Source organism: Quercus robur, chromosome 10 (genome assembly GCF_932294415.1).
Source record: "Quercus robur chromosome 10, dhQueRobu3.1, whole genome shotgun sequence".
Taxonomy (NCBI): Eukaryota; Viridiplantae; Streptophyta; class Magnoliopsida; order Fagales; family Fagaceae; genus Quercus; species Quercus robur.
This window is the reverse complement of record NC_065543.1, coordinates 16,402,730-16,424,739: the sequence shown is the minus strand read 5'-3', so window position 1 is coordinate 16,424,739 and position 22,010 is coordinate 16,402,730. Positions and strand designations below refer to the sequence as shown.

Genomic DNA, 22,010 nt, shown 5'->3' with positions numbered 1-22,010 from the left:
GGATTTTTGATTCTCAGTGGAGTCTTTCTTCAAAGAGAAAGTGGTATCATTCCTTAACACATCATGCCCAAAAATACCACCACTCCACTCCTATGGGATTTCCTCCCACTATCCTCAAGTTGGTTTGTCTCTGTTTTCCACTTTCTTCCATTTTTCCAAAGATGCCCATTTGTTTTAATTTATTTATTTATTTTTGTGGGTTTTGTGCAGCTTGATGATTCATTATTTGTGGGAATTGAGATTGTTTTATCCTCAGGTTTGTCTCTGTTTTCTACTTTCACTTTCACCGTTTTTGATGTCAATCAGTGCCTTGGTAGTCTAATTAATCACGGCTTTGTGTTGTATTTTGCTCATCTGGGTTTTGTAGAAATTGTCTTATTGTTGGATATTGCATATTACACGTATGATTCTTTGGTTATACAGGTTTGATTTTATTATATGTATGATTTTTTGTTTTTCGTCCAAGTTATTTTTTGGAGGAAAAATTCCTACCATTAGCAAGACGGTCAAAGGCAAGTTTAATAAATACTAGCTTATTAACTATAATAAATAAATAAAAACCTATAAAAATCACAAGGATAAAAGAATCTGATTGTATATGAATTTGTCAAAAAAAAATGATCGAGAAGCCCTTCTCCATCATTGATGATGATTGAAATTGTAGGTAAAAATGATCGAGAAGCCCTTCTCCATCATTGCTCTGCAGCTTTGTTAATTTCTTTATGGTTATTAAATAATGTGGCTTTGCTGGCAAGGACATCGACATGGCTAAACATGTACATTTATCAAGGTATTGAAAGATTCACATAGTAAGTATACTCTGAATTTGAAACTTTCTAATAAATTTGTGTTTCGGTTTTACCAAATAACGACTATGTTTGATGATTGTTTTAAATTGAAATTTAAGTCAAGCACACAAGTTGTTTGACGAAATGCTTCTTTAGAATATTGAACTTGCTTGCTAAGATGTTTCTAACCTGTGCAACTCATTGCACCAATTGTTAAGTTTTGATTGTTAATTTTTACAAAAGATAATTTTGTTTGATTACTCCTTCTTTTCTTGTGTGTTTTAAATTTTGATATTGTTTATTGTCATAGATGTTTCTTTACTTTAATTGATTCACTGAATAATATTACTTAGATTGTTCATTATTTTATTGAAAGGTAAATGACAACCGGACAAGAATGCACTGAACTCGTTGTCAAGAAAAGTGAAAATCAAATTGGCACTAAACTATGGCTTCAAAATGGGCCACTTGTTCTTTGGTTATCCTTTCTCAAAGAAGCTATTGCAGCAAGTTAAGTCATATTGTGTAATAAAGTCCAAGGTATATAACTGGTACTAAGTAGTTCTCTGATGTAAAAATAAGTTGAAGGCCAGAAGTTTTAGAAGCACCATAAGCAAACTTGCTAGGTTTGCAATGGTTTATCATGGTTGGCTTAACACAAATACTTGTGTATTCTTCAGCAATGTCAAGTCTAAGGAAGCATTAAGGCTAATGAGTTTGTAAAGAGAAAAGTTTTTGTTACTGTATAGAGTCATGTTGTAATTTGTTTTTTAGGGGGTAGGGGGCAGTGGGGAGGTCCATTTCTATGATTTTGAAGGTAGCATAATTGATCGATTTTGTTTGATTCTTTGCACGTTAATTGTAGCTTCTATTTAATTTCCTACTTGCTCTGTTTTTGTTGTTAGGTGTTTGTTGTTTGTATAGTTTGTTTTGTTAATAAATTTAATTTTTCATAAAAAAAAAATTAAAAAATTTAAAAAAAAAACTTATGGTTACCTATGATTTTCCTTGAGGACCTTGGCCTTTTTCTTTTTCAGTTACATATTTTCTACGTTGCTAAACAAATCAAAGAAGGTGTGCATGCAAACCTGAATTCTCTTGCAGCTAAACCTCAATTTTAAGTAACTTTTTGTATTGATTGCATTGCTCCTATGGTTACTGTATTTTTCCATTTACTGTCTTTTTTTCTTTTTTCTTTTTGGTTTAGCTATTGAGAACATGCAACATTTGAGAAATATGTGTTGTGCAATCCTTTTTTTTTTGGGCGGGGGGGGGGGGGGGTCAATTTCTATATTTGCCTTTCTTTTCTTCTTCTTTTTCTTTTTAATGTATCTTATTGTTAAGATATTAAATTTAATGATGAACAGATGGTGTTTCAAGATCAACTCTCAGAGACCAAAATGCCTTAGATCTATCCAAGCAAGCTGAATCACGTAATGCTCTGTGTGGTAAAATGTTGAAAGGTCCTATTAGTCTAAAAGTTTGGCTTTATTGCTTCTTTTTACTTTTAGGTTTGAATTGTTAGTAGGAATTCCAAACCCCTGAGTTAATACCAATTTTTTTATTTTGTGGATCTCCATCTTTAGTGATTGATGTTTTGGTGAATATTCTTGGATGGGAGGATCAAAACATGGTTGATGAGATAAATTGCAATCTTCTCTTAATAATTCACTGGTATTGAACTCTCTTCTTTTTTTTGAAAATCTCTTATACCAATTTCCCCTTTCATTCAATTGCATAACAATTAACAATACATAATTTATTTCCCCGTTTTGGTTCCTAGATTCTACTTCAAGAACTAAGGAGTCATATTGGAAGAGAGGTAAAGAGTAAACTCCTTTGCTATGGTACTTTCTATCACTTATGATTTAGGGATTAAATTATTTTTTATACAAATTAATTGTTTTAAATTTTCGTTTGCCTGTTTGTCTAGGAATGTGGAGCAGCCTTTAAAGGACAAGATCCTATGTCAAGGTCATCAAGATGTACTTTTCTACAACTAAAAGGTAGGTGATTCAATTAGAAACTTTTAAAAAGGCATCTTTCAAAGTGCACCTTGCTCTTAAGGTTCTAAAAAGTTAATAGAGTTTTTGGATCACAGAATAAGACAATAAATTGATTGTTAATCTAAATGACGATCTTTGGTTAGGTTTCATGGGAAAACATAGAAAGGTTTTCATTGAGATTTTGGTTTTGTTTAATACTGAGTGATTTGCACTAAAAAAGAGTTAGGCATAAAAATTTTCATAAGAATACTCAAACACCAAAACAAAATTTTGGAGGTTCTAAAATTGCTGCAAATTTGGGAGGAGCTTCCCAAGGAGGGTATTTGCAGTTGAGAATAATTGGGATTACTGAGTCTGTTCAAAAATTTGGATGTACCAAGTTCTAGACCATTAAAATTATTATTCAAGTTTATGTTCTGTATGTATTTTAAACTATTCAATTAGAATGCGGAGTCATAGATTGGTTTATTCATTTATTTAGTTTATTTGATATTCATTAATATGTATTACAGTATGTTTCCTAGTCATATTTATTTGATGTTGATATACAGTTAGATTTAGATATGTTGATTTCCATAATCAGTGTATAATGCATTTCGACATTTTCTAGGTGTGTGTGTATGATCAAGGCAAGCTTTTTTGCACCAATGGTCCATTGTTGTTGCATTATGTGGTGTTAAAGAAGTGTTTTTTCTAAAAACTGGATCCAAAGATGTGTTTTTAATAAGTTGAGGGTGGGGGGGAATTTTTGAAAAATCAGTGCTTTTTAACTTGCAACAGCCAGATACAAAATTGTTTGAGATGGGCTTTTTCTTTCTTTTTTCGTTTTCCCTAGGCAAACTGGGGGAGTGGGGCTGGTGGGGTTTGAACCATCATGACTAGACACCATAAAAGGTGTTGGAACACTATGGTACCTCTTGAATACCAGGGTTTTGTGAATGATTGGTGCTAGGATTTAGCACATCATGCATGGCTATATGGAAGGTAAAAATCAAATTTAGCTTCTCACCATCTTAATGATGGTATTAAGTTTTTTACTTATTTTGATCTTTTCTCTTAATGTTGTTTACTACTAACTATTTGCAGGTCCAAAAAGTCTTGTGCTCCTTCAAAGTGTTACATTGGATGGAAAGACTTTTCTGGCATTCTAGATAGGCTTACCTATGGTTATTAATTGAATAAGAAGTATTTTGCATGTTTCATATACCTTGTCTTCTATATGTTTCTTTTATACGCTTGAGTAGCTCAAATAATTTCCTACAATCTTGTATTAGTGTATTAAATCTATTGTTATATATTATGCTTGGACAATTAAATACCAACTTTATTTGTAGATGTAAAATAGTTTTCTACAAATAAGAAGAATTATTTTTCCCTTGCTAATTCCCATTCTTCAAAGCTTGAGCTCATGAAATAGAGGGATGGTTGATTGGGCTTAACAGTGTAAATTACATAACATGCTATGTTTGCCTAATTTTCAATAACAAAAGTAATCTGATGATCATGCTTGACAAGATAGGGCACACTGTAGATACCATGCACATAATTTCAAGATCATGTTGGCTAGTCAACTTTATTATGGATTTAATTCTATTATAAAAGTCGAGCTATAATTGTTAAGATGAAACTAAAAAATTTGGAGTCACCTAATCGTGTTGAATAACAGTTTAATTAAAAAGACAGTTTATTAATTATACAAGACTTTTTTTAGAAGCTCCACAATTAATTAATGCTCTTGTTGGTTAGCTAGGATGGGTTCATGTTTGACCTTGACGAGTACAAAATCATATCGGGTATGAGCAATAAATGTATTAGATTAAGATAAGTTGTTATTCTGATAGCCTTTACCTGGTATTTGACGTGAATGACAAGAAAAAGCCAATAGATGTGCTCAAAGGATTTTTTATTCTCAATGGAGTCTTTCTTCAAAGAGAAAGTGGCATCATTTCTTAACACATCATGCTCACAAAGACCACCACTCCACTCCTATGGGATTTCCTCCCACTATCCTTAGGTTGGTTTGTCTCTGTTTTCCACTTTCTTCCATTTTTCCAGAGTTACCCATTTGTTTTAATTTATTTATTTATTTTTTTGGGTTTTGTGCAGCTTGATGATTCATTATTTGTGGGAATTGAGATTGTTTTATCCCCAAGTTTGTCTTTGTTTTCTACTTTCACTGTCATGGTTTTTGATGCCAATCAGTGCCCTGGTAGTCTAATTAATCACGGCTTTGTGTTGTATTTTGCTCATCTAGGTTTTGTAGAAATTGTCTTATTGTTGGATATTGCATATTACACGTATGATTCTTTGGTTATACATGTTTGATTTTATTATATGTATGATTTTTTGTTTTTCGTCCAAGTTATTTTTTGGAGGAAAAATTCTTACCATTAGCAAGAGGGTCGAAGGCAAGTTTAATAAATACTAGCTTATAACTATAATAAATAAATAAAAACCTATAAAAATCACAAGGATAAAAGTATCTGATTGTATATGAATTTGTCAAAAAAAAAAAATGATCGAGAAGCCCTTCTCCATCATTGATGATGATTGAAAAAAAAAGAAAGCTTTATAGCTTTTGCTCTGCAGTGTGTGACTTTTGTGTGTATCTGTTTTAGAAAATTTCAATGAGAGAAGGTAAATTGTGATGCTATTTGTAGGCCGATTAGACTTTTCATGGGCGGACTAAAAACATTTGGTTTTATTTTTTATTTTTTATTTTTTTAGAATAAACTGAATTTTTCCATGTGGCAGTACGTTGACCATCCAGCCTTGCTGAATATGCATCCGCCACAACATATCGGATTATCGAAGGAAATGATATTGGGTACATTGATGTGTGTCAATGATGATTCCAACCCCAGTCTGTATCCACCATCAAAGAAGATAAGATTGAACTTCGAAGAAATATGGTTCCATCTAAAAAACAACCTTGATGTCAAGGTATGCCTCCTTTGTTACTTTCTTTCTCTGAATTTATAGGCTCATTCATAGGATGAGTATTTATAGAGAAATCAAGTTGCTGGACTTTGTAATTTTTATTTATAAGATTCTCTTCAGTTTTTATATTTTTGTTACTTGAATAGTTGAATTACCACTGTCAAATTGCATTGCATCATCTAGAGGTATATAAGTTTTTCGCTGAATCTTTTCTTGTTAATAGGAAATAAATTTTCTTAGTCAGCTTTCACATCCAAATATTGTTTGACGCTACGGAAATGAATTGGTAAAAGTTGATCTCATAAAGGCTTGTGGATACGCACAGGCACATACAACCGCACACACATACAAAGTAATATAGATAATCGGGACAAAGGGAGGGAGAGAACGAAGGACTTCTCATGTTCAAATCTATGTAATATGTAAATATTGGATCTGTCATAGTTACGTGAAAGGAATAGAGTGCACAGGTATTTGGGTATCAATTGTGATTCCTTGTTTGTTCCAGGAATTTCAGCTTTGTTAATTTCTTTATGGTTATTAAATAATGTGGCTTTCCTGGCAGGGACATCGACATGACTAAACATGTACATTTATCAAGGTATTGAAAGATTCACATAGTAAGTATACTCTAAAATTGAAACTTTCTAATAAATTTGTGTTTCAGTTTTACCAAATAACGACTATGTTTGATGATTGTTTTAAATTGAAATTTAAGTCAAGCACACAAGTTTTTTGACGAAATGCTTCTTCAGAATATTGAACTTGCTTGCTAAGATGTTTCTAACCTATGCAACTCATTGCACCAATTGTTAAGTTTTGATTGTTAATTTTTACAAAAGATAATTTTGTTTGATTACTTCTTCTTTTCTTGTGTGTTTTAAATTTTGATATTGTTTATTGTCATAGATGTTTCTTTACTTTAATTGATTCACTGAATAATATTACTTAGATTGTTCATTATTTTATTGAAAGGTAAATGACAACCGGACAATAATGCATTGAACTCGTTGTCAAGAAAAGTGAAAATCAAATTGGCACTAAGCTATGGCTTCAAAATGGGCCACTTATTCTTTGGTTATCCTTTCTCAAAGAAGCTATTGCAGCAAGTTAAGTCATATTGTTTAATAAAATCCAAGGAATATAACTGGTACTAAGTAGTTCTCTGATGTAAAAATAAGTTGAAGGGCAGAAGTTTTAGAAGCACCATAAGCAAACTTGCTAGGTTTGCAATGGTTTATTATGGTTGGCTTAACATAAATTCTTGTGTATTCTTCAACAATGTCAAGTCTGAGGAAGCATTAAGGCCAATGAGTTTGTAAAGAGAAAAGTTTTTGTTACTGTATAGAGTCATGTTATAATTTGTTTTTTAGGGGGTAGGGGGCAGTGGGGAGGTCCATTTCTATGATTTTGATGGTAGCATAATTGATCGATTTAGTTTGATTCTTTGCATGTTAATTGCAGCTTCTATTTAATTTCCTGCTTGCTTTGTTTTTGTTGTTAGGTGTTTGCTGTTTGTATAGTTTGTTTCATTAATAAATTTAATTTTTCATAAAAAAATAAAAATAAAATAAAAAATAGAACTTATGGTTACCTATGATTTTCCTTGAGGACCTTGGCCTTTTTCTGTTACATATTTTCTACGTTGCTAAACAAATCAAAGAAGGTGTGCATGCAAACCTAAATTCTCTTGCAGCCAAACCTCAATTTTAAGTAACTTTTTGTATTGACTGCATTGCTCCTATGGTTATTGTATTTTTCCATTTACTGTCGATTTTCTTTTTTTTTTTTCTTTTTGGTTTAGTTGTTGAGAACATGCAACATTTGAGAAACATGTGTTGTGCAATCCTTTTTTTTGGGGGGTGGGGGGGTCAATTTCTATATTTGCCTTTCTTTTCTTCTTCTTTTTCTTTTTAATGTATCTTATTGTTAAGATATTAAATTTAATGATGAACAGATGGTGCTTCAAGATCAACTCTCAAAGACCAAAATGCTTTAGATCTATCCAAGCAAGCTGAATCACATAATGCCTGTGGTAAAATGTTGAAAGGTCCTATTAGTCTAAAAGTTTAGCTTTATTGTTTCTTTTTACTTTTAGGTATGAATTGTTAGCGGGAATTCCAAACCCCTGAGTTAATACCAATTTTTTTATTTTGTGGATCTCCGTCTTTAGTGATTGATGTTTTGGTGAATATTCTTGGATAGGAGGATCAGAACATGGTTGATGAGATAAATTGCAATCTTTTCTTAATAATTCATTGGTATTGAACTCTCTTCTTTTCTTTGAAAATCTCTTATACCAATTTCCCCTTTCATTCAATTGCATAACAATTAACAATACATAATTTATTTCCCCGTTTTGGTTCCTAGATTCTGCTTCAAGAGCTAAGGAGTCATATTGGAAGAGAGGTAAAGAGTAAACTCCTTTGGTATGGTACTTTCTATCACTTATGATTTAGGGATTAAATTATTTTTATACAAATTAATTGTTTCAAATCTTCGTTTGCCTGTTTGTCTAGGAATGTGGAGCAGCCTTTAAAGGACAAGATCCTATGTCAAGGTCATCAAGATGTACTTTTCTACAACTAAAAGGTAGGTGATTCAATTAGAAACTTTTAAAAAGGCATCTTTCAAAGTGCACCTTGCTCTTAAGGTTCTAAAAAGTTAATAGAGTTTTTGGATCACAGAATAAGACAATAAATTGATTGTTAATCTAAATGACGATCTTTGGTTAGGTTTCATGGGAAAACATAGAAAGGTTTTCATTGAGATTTTGGTTTTGTTTAATACTGAGTGATTTGCACTAAAAAAGAGTTAGGCATAAAAATTTTCATAAGAATACTCAAACACCAAAACAAAATTTTGGAGGTTCTAAAATTGCTGCAAATTTGGGAGGAGCTTCCCAAGGAGGGTATTTGCAGTTGAGAATAATTGGGATTACTGAGTCTGTTCAAAAATTTGGATGTTCCAAGTTCTAGACCATTAAAATTATTATTCAAGTTTATGTTCTGTATGTATTTTAAACTATTCAATTAGAATGCAGAGTCGTAGATTGGTTTATTCATTTATTTAGTTTATTTGATATTCATTAATATGTATTACAATATGTTTCCTAGTCATATTTATTTGATGTTGATATACAGTTAGATTTAGATATGTTGATTTCCATAATCAGTGTATAATGCATTTCGACATTTTCTAGGTGTGTGTGTATGATCAAGGCAAGCTTTTTTGCACCAATGGTCCATTCTTGTTGCATTAGATGGTGTTAAAGAAGTGTTTTTTCTAAAAACTGGACCCAAAGATATGTTTTTAATAAGTTGAGGGTGGGGGGGAATTTTTGAAAAATCAGTGCTTTTTAACTTGCAACAGCCAGATACAAAATTGTTTGAGATGGGCTTTTTCTTTCTTTTTTCGTTTTCCCTAGGCAAATTGGGGGAGTGGGGCTGGTGGGGTTTGAACCATCATGACCAGACACCATAAAAGGTGTTGGAACACTATGGTACCTCTTGAATACCAGGGTTTTGTGAATGATTGGTATTTTAGCATCTTACCTTTCAAGCCTATGAAAATTTACTGTTAGCTGGTAATTTCATACATGCTGGCCAAAAATTAAGTTGTTGGGCCGCCTAAATGCCTTTGTTTGGGATCTCTGGAAGAATATATTTCTATGATCGTAACATAAAAGCATATGTTTTTATTTGCTTGTTTCTTTCCTTGTTAATTAGGAATATTGGAATTAGTAAAGATGGAAAGACCACAAATTCATCATTGTTGGGATAACAACTATACCTACTGGCTAATGATAGAACTCCTTTACCCTTAAGTTTTTATGTTTTTGTGCTTAAAATGATCCTTCCATTCTATAGGATCCTCTATTTGCATTTGTTGGACCATTCTCTAAAGCTTTAAATTAAATTCTTTTGAGTAGTTTCAAGTCAAGCTATTTCCATTGGAAAACAAGACAATCAGTAAGCGTTAATGCTAGCTTTTGAAGTCCAAAGTCATAGTGCTTTCCTTTCTGGTATTTGTAGGGACACAGCAAACACATGGGAAGTGGACATTCCAGTTAAACCACCAGATGTACTTTTTAGCATATTTCTTGGCAGTGTAACACATGGTCAGATATTGAAGGTATGGATCTCTCTATCTTTTCATGATATGTCCATACGATGGTGTAAAACCTTTAGAGAATTTGGTAAATATAATTATTTTTTGGATGCTTTGTTCAATTGTATATATTACATGAGGTGTATGAATATGAGAAGATCAGGGATTAACTCCATCAAATATTTCGTAATTGGAAACTCATATGTTGGGGGCAGTTTCTTCAGTTAGTGATTTGGGGGAAAATGGGCAATTGTTTGAGACCATGCAAGTGCTTTAACTGAATGGTTTTGCATCTGCCCCCATAAAATGTGTTGTCATGAACTGTGTAGTTATTTTTGTATGATTTTTAATAAAAAAAAAATTATGTCAAAGTAGAATTTGCATCATTTAATTGCAAGCTTCCATCTTTTAACTTTAATAAATATATAGATAGAGGGTTCAAAAGTCAAGACACATCTATTACATTTATCTTGCTTAAATGATCCTTGGGTATCTTCTTTAAAATTATTTCAATAGGAATGCTTTTAAATCAATTCATTTGAAGATATGTTTAAAACTATTTCTGGTTTTGAGAAAAAGAAGGTTTTCTTGAATAATTATGTTCTTGTTATTATATAGGGTGTAGGGGTGGGGCTGCAGTTTAAATGCTTTGTAATAATTTTAAGTGAATAGCCACAGATCATCGCCCAACTTCTAATTTAAACAATGTATAGATGCAAATATTAGGAATACTACCATGACATAAAATAGTAACAATACTATCTATGCTAACTATGACAAGGTTAGAGGAATTTTTTATTTTTTTTAATAAATAAAACTTTTAAATATTAGTTGGCTTTTAATGAAAAAGGATGAAATATAATGTAATTATTGGGAAGTTATTTTACAAGGCTTTCGACAAAGTTGTTTGGGGTCATCCAATTTCAAGTTGTATGGTTGTGCACTTGTGCTGCATCTGCAATTTAATTGTTATTCTTTCAATGACAATAGTGCATCTGTCAATAATTAGCTTATTTTTCAAAATATAAATTTTCTTTTTCCTGTTCTTTTCTTTTTAGGTTTGCTCTATTTGGGTGGCAGAAATGAAGGCATGAATTCAAAATGGATAGACATTTAAGAGTTTCTCCAGTATTGAAATTTAATTTCAACTAATCAAATTAAACCCACTTATCTATCACAGGATTTGAGTCGATTAGTTATTGCACGTAAAATGTAAAGAATCTTTTTAATATTCAGCCTCATAGTCTTTCACCTTTTTTTTTTGAGAGATTTTCAACCTATAGCGCACGATAGATATTTGGTAATGCTTCCAAATTTGAACAACCAGAAGGGGCAACATCGTCTGCTATCAAATGAAATTATGGCATAAAGACATCCTCTATGGTTCTAAAGGCAATTCTGCTGCCCACGATCCCCTACCTGCTGGTTCAGATTGTCATCATCTTTAAGTAGCTTATAACAAATTATTATAGTCAATCTAGTCATTAGCCCGCTTGCCTCTCTCTCTCTCTCTCTCTCTCTCTCTCTCTCTCTCTCTCTCTCTCTCTCTCTCTCTCTCTCTCTCTCTCTCTCTCTCTTTGTGTGTGTTGGTAAAAGTGTGCTTAAGCGCGAAGTGCAAAAGTTCCAGCGCTTTTGGCGTCTAAAGTGAGGTGCATTCAAAGAAGTGTGCTTTAGGTGCACCTTATTGTGATTTTTTTAAAAGCTCGAACACGGTTTTTAGTGATTTTTATATTTAAAAAAAAAAACGAAAATTTAATTGTAGTCATAGAATCTTAACACTATTGATATAAACCATTAATATGGTGTATAAAATGCAATTTATGGTGTAATGCTACACACCTCTATAAGAACTATTTGGGATCGTAATCACCCTACAGTCCACTATTGAACTTATATTGACTAGTTCTTATTTTCATATACTTAATTATTAAGTTAATAATTATTAACTAATATTAGTAATTAGTCACAGCACATTATGGCTACTGGAGATTCAAGAATGGATATTGATGGAAGTACTCATCTAGTTGATCCAAAAAATTGCAAAAGGATGGGCTTATATAAATGTTATATGAATTTTTATAAAATATTTTACTTCAATTTTTATATGTTTTTTTATCATTTGATTGTTGTATTGCCCATTGATAATTATTTTCAAATTTATCAAATCATTTTTAAAAAAAAAATGTGCATCTCAATTCAATCAAGTGCGTGCTTTGAGCCTAGGCTCTTGGAGGACCTTGCGCTTAAGTGTGCCCGGTGCTTTTACTCTCTCTCTCTCTCTCTCTCAAGAATTTGTTAGGTATGATGGTCATGTATTGGATCCATTAGCCAGTTTACAGTTCACGAGGAGAACATACTACACGCTAGTGTCCAATATTAAACAACTTGCCAAAGATCTATGCGGGGGCTGATGTGTGCTTTTCCTAGAAGGGGGATACAATCTGACAATCTCGAGTCTATCATACTTAGTGGCAGATTCATTCAGTGCTTTTCTTGGGGAGCAGAGTTTGGCGTCCAAGTATGACACCCCTCCCATTTTGTATGAAACACCATTTGCCAAGGTTAAGCAAGTGATTTAGAGGGTGAAACACATACATTCCCTGTGAAAATGTACAAACCTGTGTTATATGTATTAATAAGTTTAATGCAGTTCACCTGATTCCATGTATATTTGGAAGGTGTCTATGAGTCTTTATGCCTAACTCCTATAGAAATGTCTCACTTCAATTCTAACTTGGTATACGAGTATTGGGGAAAAAAAATCCCTTGTAGTAAGGTTAAGAATTTATGAGTTGAAGTATATTGTCCTTTATGTAATACTTTCAAGGTCGGAGTGGCATGCTCTATGGAGTTGCCACAAGAACGATGGGACATTAGCAAGGCCATCTCTAAGTTGCATTTGGTTAGGGACATTATTCTTGGTGCTAGGATTTAGCACATCATGCTTGGCTATATGGAAGGTAAAAATCAAATTTAGCTTCTCACCATCTTAACTATTCGCAGGTCCAAAAAGTCTTGTGCCTTCAAAGTGTTACATTGGATGGAAAGACTTTTCTAGCATTCTAGATAGACTTGCCTATGGTTATTCATTGAATAAGAAGTATTTTTCATGTTTCATATACCTTGTCTTCTATATGTTTCTTTTATACGCATGAGTAGCTCAAATAATTTCCTACAATCTTGTATTAGTGTATTAAATCTATTGTTATATATTATGCTTGGACAATTAAATACCAACTTTATTTGTAGATGTAAAATGATTTTCTACAAATAAGAAGAATTATTTTTCCCTTGCTAATTCCCATTCTTCAAAGCTTGAGCTCATAAAATAGAGGGATGGTCGATTTGGCTTATCAGTGTAAATTACATAACATGCTATGTTTGCCTAATTTTCAATAACAAAAGTAATCTGATGATCATGCTTGACAAGATAGGGCACATAGTAGATACCATGCACATAATTTCAAGATCATGTTGGCTAGTCAACTCTATTATGGATTTAATCTATATATATCTAAAAGCCAAAGCATAACATTTATTATTGTTACGCTCCAGTTGAGTCACATTAGCATCCACGTCATTATCAAAAAAAAAATTCCAATTTTCCTATAATTTTTTTTAACATTTACTCATTTTTTAAATATTTACACTTTCTTCAACCTTTTTCTACCCCTTACCTTTTCATCTCCTCACTACCCTATACCTTAATATCACTCTTCATCTTTCCCTTCATCTTCTTCTTCTTTTTGTCCTTTCTTATTTACATTCTCTTACTATAAATTTGGCATTATCTCTTCCATTCTTTACGTACTTTTCCCTCACAAAAAAAGGCTCTCTCTCTCAATTTTTTGGTGGATTTTTTTATTTTTCTTGCATCTCTGCCTTAGGTTGATAAATTGTTGTGTTCTTTAGAACTTTATATTGAGCTAATGCGATTTAGTTTTGTGATTTAAGTTTTTTTTTTTTTTTTTCTCTCTTTAATTGTTAATTTTATTACATGTGTTTTTCTTTAAATTCTTAGTTTGGGTTGCTTTGAATTCACCTATTTAGTTGTTCAATATATGTTATTTTTGTACAACATGACATTTGTTCAATGAAGTTCCTTTTAGACTTGATACATTATCTTTTCATTTTATTTTATTTTTCTCTCCTAACGTGCAGTGATTGACTTCTAACAAAAACTATTCTATTTATATATATATAGAAATTTATTTCTTCTTAATTCCAATAGTTTAAATTTTGTATGGGCCATAAGAAACAAAGGGATCCATAATGCATTCATGTTCTCTTCATATCATGATAAATTTGAATAGTTGAATAGTATTGTTATTTAATTTACCACTACTACATATTTTTTCCTAAAAGCTACATATCATCGATCGTAACACCAAATAGATATTTCAAAGTTCATTTGCATGATTACTTTGTTATGTGGTGAGTTGAAACATTGTTGAGTAATGATGTACATTAGATTGTATGTTTAGCCTCTTGACTTACAAAGGGTAAGTATTGATTTATGCTAAGTTTTTGTTATTGGTATTCTTTAGAGCTATAATGGTTGATAGGTCTAATGAGACTCCATTAATTTATGTGAGGCTTCAATCTCACCCAAATGACGAGTAATAAAACAAGACAATTCATGTTCAGCTTTCAAGTTTATTCTTTTTATGAAAAAAAAAAATGCTTAGCTTTTTGGTAACCACAAATTCATTTTGTTGACTCAACATCATAAAGTAACTTTAATTTAGTTATATGGATAGGGTTTATCATTTTTCATATTGCAATATATATATATTCAAGCTAACATCAATAGCACTACTACAATTGACCATTTAAATTCAGCCATATCCTTCATATCATTAAATTTTTAATATTTTCTCTCATTTTTTTTAATTTTTAAAAATTAAACATATAATGTTTTAATTAAATACAAATAAATAAAAATTTCCTTATAAAATCTACTTTTTTTTTAATAACATTTACACTTTCTCCAACATTTCTCATTCCTTTCACATTTCATCTCCCCACTACCCTCTACCTAATATCACTTTTCATCTTTCCCTTTATTTTCATTTATTTTGTTTCTTCTTCTTCTTATCCTCCTATTATAAATTTTTCATTATCTTTTCTATCCTATACTTCTATGCATAATTTTCCTTCACAAAAAAAGTTATTTCTCTCTCTCAATTTTTTGGTGGATTTTTTTTTTTTCCTTGCATCTCTGCTTTAGGTTATTAATTTTTTGTATTTTTAAGAACTCTACTTTGAGTTGATGCAATTTAGTTTTGTGTTTTAAGTTCTTTTCTTTTTTCTTTTTTGTTCTCTTTGATTGTTAAATGTTATCCAAGTGCATTATAAAGAATATGATATTATTCTATTACATAGCATGATTTGGATAATTTTATCATATAAGAATTTTACATAAGTTACATAGACAATAGTAAAACAATAATAATAAAAATAATTACGCGCAGCGCGCAAGTCTGTGACTAGTAAATCTAAAATCCAACTCCCAAGCCATATGAAGACCATGTCTAATAGCCCAAAGTTTTGCAACATTATTAGAAGTGATACCCAGTTTATAGAAAAGCCCTTCATCCATTTGCCTTCATGGTCATGAATAGCTCCTCCAGCCCCCGCTTTGCCCGAGTTGTCTTGAGCGCTTCCGTTCGTATTTAAAGTGACAAAGGGAAGATGAAGAGGATTCCATTTGATAGATTTTAGGGTAAATTATAACTTACCCACCTATAGTTTGATCGAAATGTAAGTTGTCTACCTGTGGTTTTTTGATAATTTACCCACCTAAGGTTAGCTCAGTTAGAGTTTATTGGCCCACTTATATTAAAAACATGGCTAAATATGTAATTTTTCTCCATTTTTATCTCTCTCTCTCTCTCTCTCCTCCAAAAAAAAAAAAACATAAACATACAAGATCAAATAAGATTACAAAGAATTCAATGGAACACTTGCATCATGAGATTTCAAACACAGATAGGCAACTTAAATTTTACTCAAATTACAAGTGGGTAAATTGTAATTTATCCTTGATTTTATAACTCGGGGGGAGGAGGGTGTTTAGAATGTTTTAGTTGTGAGAAAATGGAACCCTCTGGCTAAATTAATTCTGTAATAAATGCATTCACTTAAAGAGGTTATAGCTTGAGAGAATATAAACCTATATCTGTCTAACCACAGCTGCAACATCCCAAAAGCAAATAAAGTATTCTTGCGAACCCATTTTGGTCAAGTATGGAACGTGAGTTTCTACTACGTTTCTTTCCTCACCTAAACAAAGTTTTCACATAGCTACTTGCTAAAGGCCTTAATCTAATTTATTGGCCAAAAAAAAGTACTAATATTAATGATGCTTCTCAAATTCATGGCTAATTTTTCCAAATAGCATAATTTTAGAAAAAAAAAATTAAGAAAAATGTATCCGGCCAAACTTATTTAGTTATGTAGTATTTTTTTTGGAACTCAAGTTTGAAAATTTTGAGTTTACCAAACTCAATTTCCAAGCATTATGGACTCATGTGATAATATGATCAAACATAGTACTTAGAGCTCGAGTTTTGTAAACTTGAGTTTCACTTGGAACTCGAGTTTCACAAACTTGAGTTCTAAAAAAGTACTACAGAACTAAATAAGTTTGGCCAGATACCTTTCTCATAAATTTTCCTAAAATTATGCTATTTGGCAAAAAAGCCTCAAATCCATGTTGTAATGTACAAAACTCAATATCTTCAATTTAGTTTATTTTCATATCTATATTTCCAACTAATTCAACTTATTTAACATCTCTTATGCTTTGTGATTTCCAGTGGACCTGAATCCAAATTTATCCAACAAATTATTGAAAAGATATCAGATACCAAATTAAATTGCACACAATTATTTGTTGCTAAATACCCTATTGGAGTAGATTCACGTGCCAAGGCCATAGAATCACTTTTAGATATTAAGTCAAATGATATTCGAATGGTTGGGATTCATGGCCTTGGGGGAATAGGTAAGACTACAATGCAAAAGCTGTTTATAACAGAATTGTTGATCATTTTGAAGGAAGTTGTTTGCTTGAGAATGTTAGAGAAAAGTCTAGAACAAATGATGGCATAATCCAGTTACAAGAGAATCTTCTTTCTAAGATCTTACGGGACAAACATTTGAAGGTGGATAGTGTAGCGGAAGGAATCAATATGATACAGGAAAGGCTTCATAGTAAAAGGATTCTTTTAATTCTTGATGACGTGGACAAATCTAAACAAATTGAAAATTTGCTTGGATCATGTGATTGGTTTGTTTCAGGAAGTAGAATCATTATAACAACAAGAGATGAACACTTAGTAGCAACTCTTGGAAAGGTTTCTACATCTTATGAGGTTAAGGAATTAGACAACCATGAAGCTCTTGAACTCTTTAGTCGACATGCCTTCCATGGAAACAAACCTAGGGAAGATTATTTGGAACTTGCAAGCCATGTTATACATTATGCCAAAGGCCTTCCACTAGCTCTAGTAATAATAGGTTCTGATTTGTGTGGAAGAACTAAACTTGAGTGGAAAAGTGCAATAGATAAATATGAAAAATTTCCCAAAGAAGATATTGAAGAGATACTTAAAGTAAGTTATGATGGATTGGAAGAAACTGAAAAGGAAACTTTCCTTGATATTGCATGTTTCTTCAAAGGATGGTACATGAATTATGTTGTAGATATACGCTTGCGATTTATATCCAAATTTTGGTTTTCCAATACTTGTTAATAAATCTCTCATAACTGTTGATCAAAATGGCGCACTATCAATGCATGATTTGATACAACAAATGGGTAAGGAAGTTGTTCGGCAAGAATCACCTGAAATCCTAGGAAAATGTAGTAGGTTATGGTATTAAAGATGCCCTTGAAGTGTTGACTAGAAGAAAGGTATTAGTTCTTTCTTTTCAAATTTTTAAAAGGGATAATTATAGTAAACTCACCTGTGATATGGCCCGTTTTCACTTTGTCTACCCGTGGTTTAAAACTTTACACTTTACCCACTTGAGATTAGTCCCGTTAGCCTTCCGTAACCCACCTCTCCGTTTGCTGTTAGAAAAACACATTTTTATTCAAAAACAAATATAACAAGAATCAAAAAGTTAGGGTTTTTCATTGCTCATGAACTTCAATGTGAACAAAGTGGAGGAACAACACACCAATCAAATGGCTCAATGAAATTATTTTTAATCTATAACAACATCAACAATTTCACAACAACTCAAAATTTTGAACCAAATTTTACAAGAAGACCAACATCTCAAAACAACCAGCAACGTTATCAATAAAGAGAGAGTGAGATAGAGATAAGCCGACAACTGAAGTGTGAGGTATAGAAAAATCCAGCCGTGGGTTTGGATCATGGCAGATTAGCCATGGATTTGTTGTTGTGGTGGTGGCTTCTAGGTGCTAGATTGGAATGTAAGACAGGGAGAGAAATCCAGCAACACGTTTTGAGAGTGTGTTTGGTTTCTTACTGTTGTGGATTGACCTTGACCTCAACTTGTCCCTCTCCTAATTTCCGGTCTTTTCTGCACAACCAAAGGAACAGAACAGAACAGAACAGACTACAACAGTAAAAGGACGAGAAGAAAAGCAAAAAGTCATCAGAAAAATGGGGGATTCTCGGTACTCTAAAAAGAACGTCGACGAGCTTTTTCCGGACTCTTTTTTTATAAATCTTTGTGGTGTAATGCATGAAGCAAGGGAGAAGGAAATTAAAGAAAACATCCTTAACATGACACTCCTACCTGAAAGTAGGAACTCTTTTTTTCTTACTCGTACCACGTGAACACCACTTCCTATTAATAATAATGGCAAACAAACCTCAAGCTCAAGCCAACATTGGTCCCCCTTTTCCTGAAGATTATTTAGTTCATGAGCAATGAAAAATCCTAATTTTTTGATTCTTGTTATATATATATATATATATATTTTTTTTTTTTTTTTTTTTTTTTGCCTAAAAATATATTTTTCTAACAGCAAATGGAGAGATGGGTTACGGAAGGCTAATGGGACTAATCTCAGGTGAACAAAGTGTAAAGTTTTAAATCACGGGTAGGCAAAGTGAAAACAGGTCATACTACAGGTGGGTTTACTGTAATTATCCATTTTTAAATTTTTTTTCCCACTAGGTAGATGTAATGAATCTTTTTTCTTTGACTTTTTTTTTCTTTTTAACACAGTAAAAAATATAAGCTTATCAGTATCATCTTTTATCAAAATTTCATGATGATTATACTTATGGAAAATTCTATTGTGTGTATCATTCATTTAATGCATTATCCTATTAGGGATCTTGCAAAATTCTAGGTATTATGTTGCATTCTCCTAATCCAATAACAGTGCAACTACACGCTAAAGCTTTCAAAAGGATGGAAAATCTCAAATTTCTCATAGTTCGTAATGTACACATTTGTGAAGAACTCAAATTTCTCCCCAATGGTTTAAGATTGCTTGAATGGCCCGGATATCATTTTTCCTTGCCATCAAAATATTGTCCTCAACAACTTGTTGCATTTGGAATGCCACATAGTCACATTAGATTAGAGAAGCTATTCAAGCAGGTATGATTACTAGTATCTCTAAATTATGATTTTCTTAAATTTTATTTTAAAATATGTTCAAGAGTTATATTGGTTTTTTTCACCTTGTACAGGAGTTATGGTTTGAAAATTTGAAAAGTATCCATTTCAGTGAATGTCATTCCATTACAAATTTACCTAACTTTTGTGCTCCAAACTTAGAGGAAGTGGACCTTTCTTATTGTAAAAATTTGGTTGAGGTTCATGAGTCTTTTGGATTTCTTGATAAGCTTCAAGAATGGCGCCTCAAACACTGCGAGAAACTTCAAATTCTTCCAAGCAAGCTGATGTTGAAATCTCTTAAATATTTTAATCTTGAGGGCTGCTCAAGCCTTGAGAAGTTCCCCAATATTCATCCAATTATGAAATGTTTAGAGGTTTTAGAATTGTCAAGGAGTGGTATTAGAGGGTTACCCTCATCAATCGGTTATCTCATTGCACTTAGGACGTTATACTTATATGATTGCCCAAATCTTAGGGCTTGTTTGGATGGAGGGGGGAAGGAGGGGGAGTGGAGGGGAGTGGAGTAGAGTTGGCTAAAAATAGGCTAATTTTGGGCTAAATCTACTCTACTACTCTACTCCCCCTCCCTTCCCCTCTATCCCAAACAAATACTGTTACCATCCCCGAACACATTAGTAGTTTTACTAGATTAGTGGTACTTGAAATAATCAGTTGCAAGAAGCTTCAAAAAATTCCAAGACTTCCACAATCTATAAGAAGTGTGTGTGCAAAGAATTGTTGGTCATTGGATCCATTATCATCGAGTACATTATTGAGTCAGGTTTCTCTCTTTTTCTCTCTCTTTAAGTTACAAAGAAACAAATTTTGTTGTCTTCTCAAATACTACATTACTATATTTCCTAATGCAGATTGGAGAAATTATAGGGAATTTACCAAATAAAGAATGTGAAGGTGCAAGAGGAGACATATTAATGGATATAGGGCCATCAACTCGATTTTCACATCAGGTTCTCTCTCCTTCATTCTCATCATATGAGGATGATGATTGCGAAATTATAGTACCGGGAATTGAGATTCCAAGTCGGTTCAACTTCAACCATCAAAGTGTCGAAAATTCAATATCGTTCTGGGTTGGCTGCGAAATTCCAAAAATTACCATCTGTATTGCTTTTGGACCGAAGGAGGCACATAGAAGTGGACTTTATTATCAGGTTTACCTTTCCATCAATGGTTGTGAAAAGAAACGCCATAAGTCAATTTCTAAAGAACAAATTAATGATCATCTATGGTTGTTTTCTATATCTTCTCAGAAATTGCAGGAGCAATTGAATAACTCAAATTCGTCTAAACAAAATCACATTGTGGTTACTTGTGAAACCCATCATTGGATTAGCACCCCTTACTCTCCTAAGGTTATATGTGTGAAGATAATTAAACCTAAAAAACGTAGATGTGTGGCTGATTTAGCACGTGTTAAAGTTCCACATATCATAAAAAGGTGGGGGATTCATGTAGAATGCATATGTTGCCCTACGAAATCTGGTATTACTTGCTTCCCCTTTTCAAGCGCAAGGCATGGTGGTTGTTCTTCCTCGGTCACTTATGACACTAACTCTCTGCCTTTTCAATCTGTTTTCCCCACTTCTTGTGGCTCGAATATGTATCATCAGATTTCCAACAATGAAAGAGTTTTGGGGCTTTCAATGGAAAAAACAAAGAACGAGTTTGAATCTGGAATGAAGGGCTTTCATGGTGATTTGAATTTGTCATTTTCTGTCCCTAATGACCCTGAGCTCCTGCCTTTACTACCTCTTCCTTATGACTCAAATATGGATCACGAGGTTTCCAACACTGTAAGTGATTTGGGGCATTTGAAGGATTTTCATAATGATGGGCGTAATTTGAGTTTGTTAGCAAACGTCTCAGAAGCAGAAAAACGTGAGCCTCCTCTGGTCACTGATACAGCAAACGGGTCTAACTTTGGCTTTGGCCAGCCTGATTTGGCATTAGGCTTAACTTTTAGTGGTGGGTCTGGTTTGGGTTTATCTTCAATGACCCATACCTGCATAAATGATGACACTAATTTCAATATGTTTCCACCAACAAAGCAAATGAGGACATCTTGATCAAACTTCAAGGAATTATGCTCCAACTCCAAGTTAGCCCCCATCACTTGTAAGTACTACAACTCTTTTTTTCCTTGGGGAATTTGAATGGTATTGTTTTTAATGTACAATGAGTTCTTGGTCTGTTTCTTGACATATATACATAAATGAAGTGTTTCAGCTTGTGTTATTGAAGTTTTTGTTATGTTGCAACTGCTTGGATATTGTATGGGTAATACACTCACGGCCCTTGTAGTCGTGCTAATTTTTTTTTTCCATGAAGACATTTTATCAAGTAAACTGTGTGCTGGTTTTGTCTGTTTAATTAAGTAATAGCAATAAAAACAATTCCAACAGAGAATATATAGTTTCACAATGCATAATTTGAGTATACATTGAAATACCTGTGTGATGTAAATAAATTCTGCAGATTGAAAGACCTTTCACCAAAAACAATATCAAATACTGGAAGATTTCATCAA

The 22,010-nt window shown here is 32.6% G+C and overlaps 1 protein-coding gene and 1 pseudogene across 8 annotated transcripts in view; both read left to right on the top strand.

Moving 5' to 3' along the window:
- Window positions 1-11,099, top strand: part of LOC126702548 (probable LRR receptor-like serine/threonine-protein kinase At3g47570) — a 103,201-nt gene extending 92,102 nt beyond the window's left edge. Inside the window, exons 7-22 of one of the 8 annotated variants that reach the window (XM_050401273.1) lie at window positions 1,165-1,328; window positions 2,156-2,221; window positions 2,375-2,462; window positions 2,572-2,610; window positions 2,722-2,794; window positions 3,630-3,778; window positions 3,881-4,808; window positions 5,522-5,737; window positions 6,060-6,204; window positions 6,300-6,354; window positions 7,692-7,769; window positions 7,940-7,995; window positions 8,105-8,143; window positions 8,254-8,326; window positions 9,769-9,868; window positions 10,903-11,099. The gene's annotated coding sequence lies outside the window, so the exon portion shown is untranslated. Of the gene's footprint in view, window positions 1-1,164; window positions 1,329-2,155; window positions 2,252-2,374; window positions 2,463-2,571; window positions 2,636-2,721; window positions 2,795-3,629; window positions 3,779-3,880; window positions 4,809-5,521; window positions 5,738-6,059; window positions 6,205-6,299; window positions 6,355-7,691; window positions 7,770-7,907; window positions 7,996-8,104; window positions 8,151-8,253; window positions 8,327-9,768; window positions 9,869-10,902 lie in introns of all 8 variants that reach the window. The other 7 variants (XM_050401276.1, XM_050401275.1, XM_050401280.1 and 4 more) reach the window with 7 other exon arrangements.
- A 3,299-nt stretch (window positions 11,100-14,398) lies between these two features.
- On the top strand, window positions 14,399-17,746 carry LOC126703894 (disease resistance protein RUN1-like; annotated as a pseudogene).
- Window positions 17,747-22,010: the final 4,264 nt, after the last annotated feature.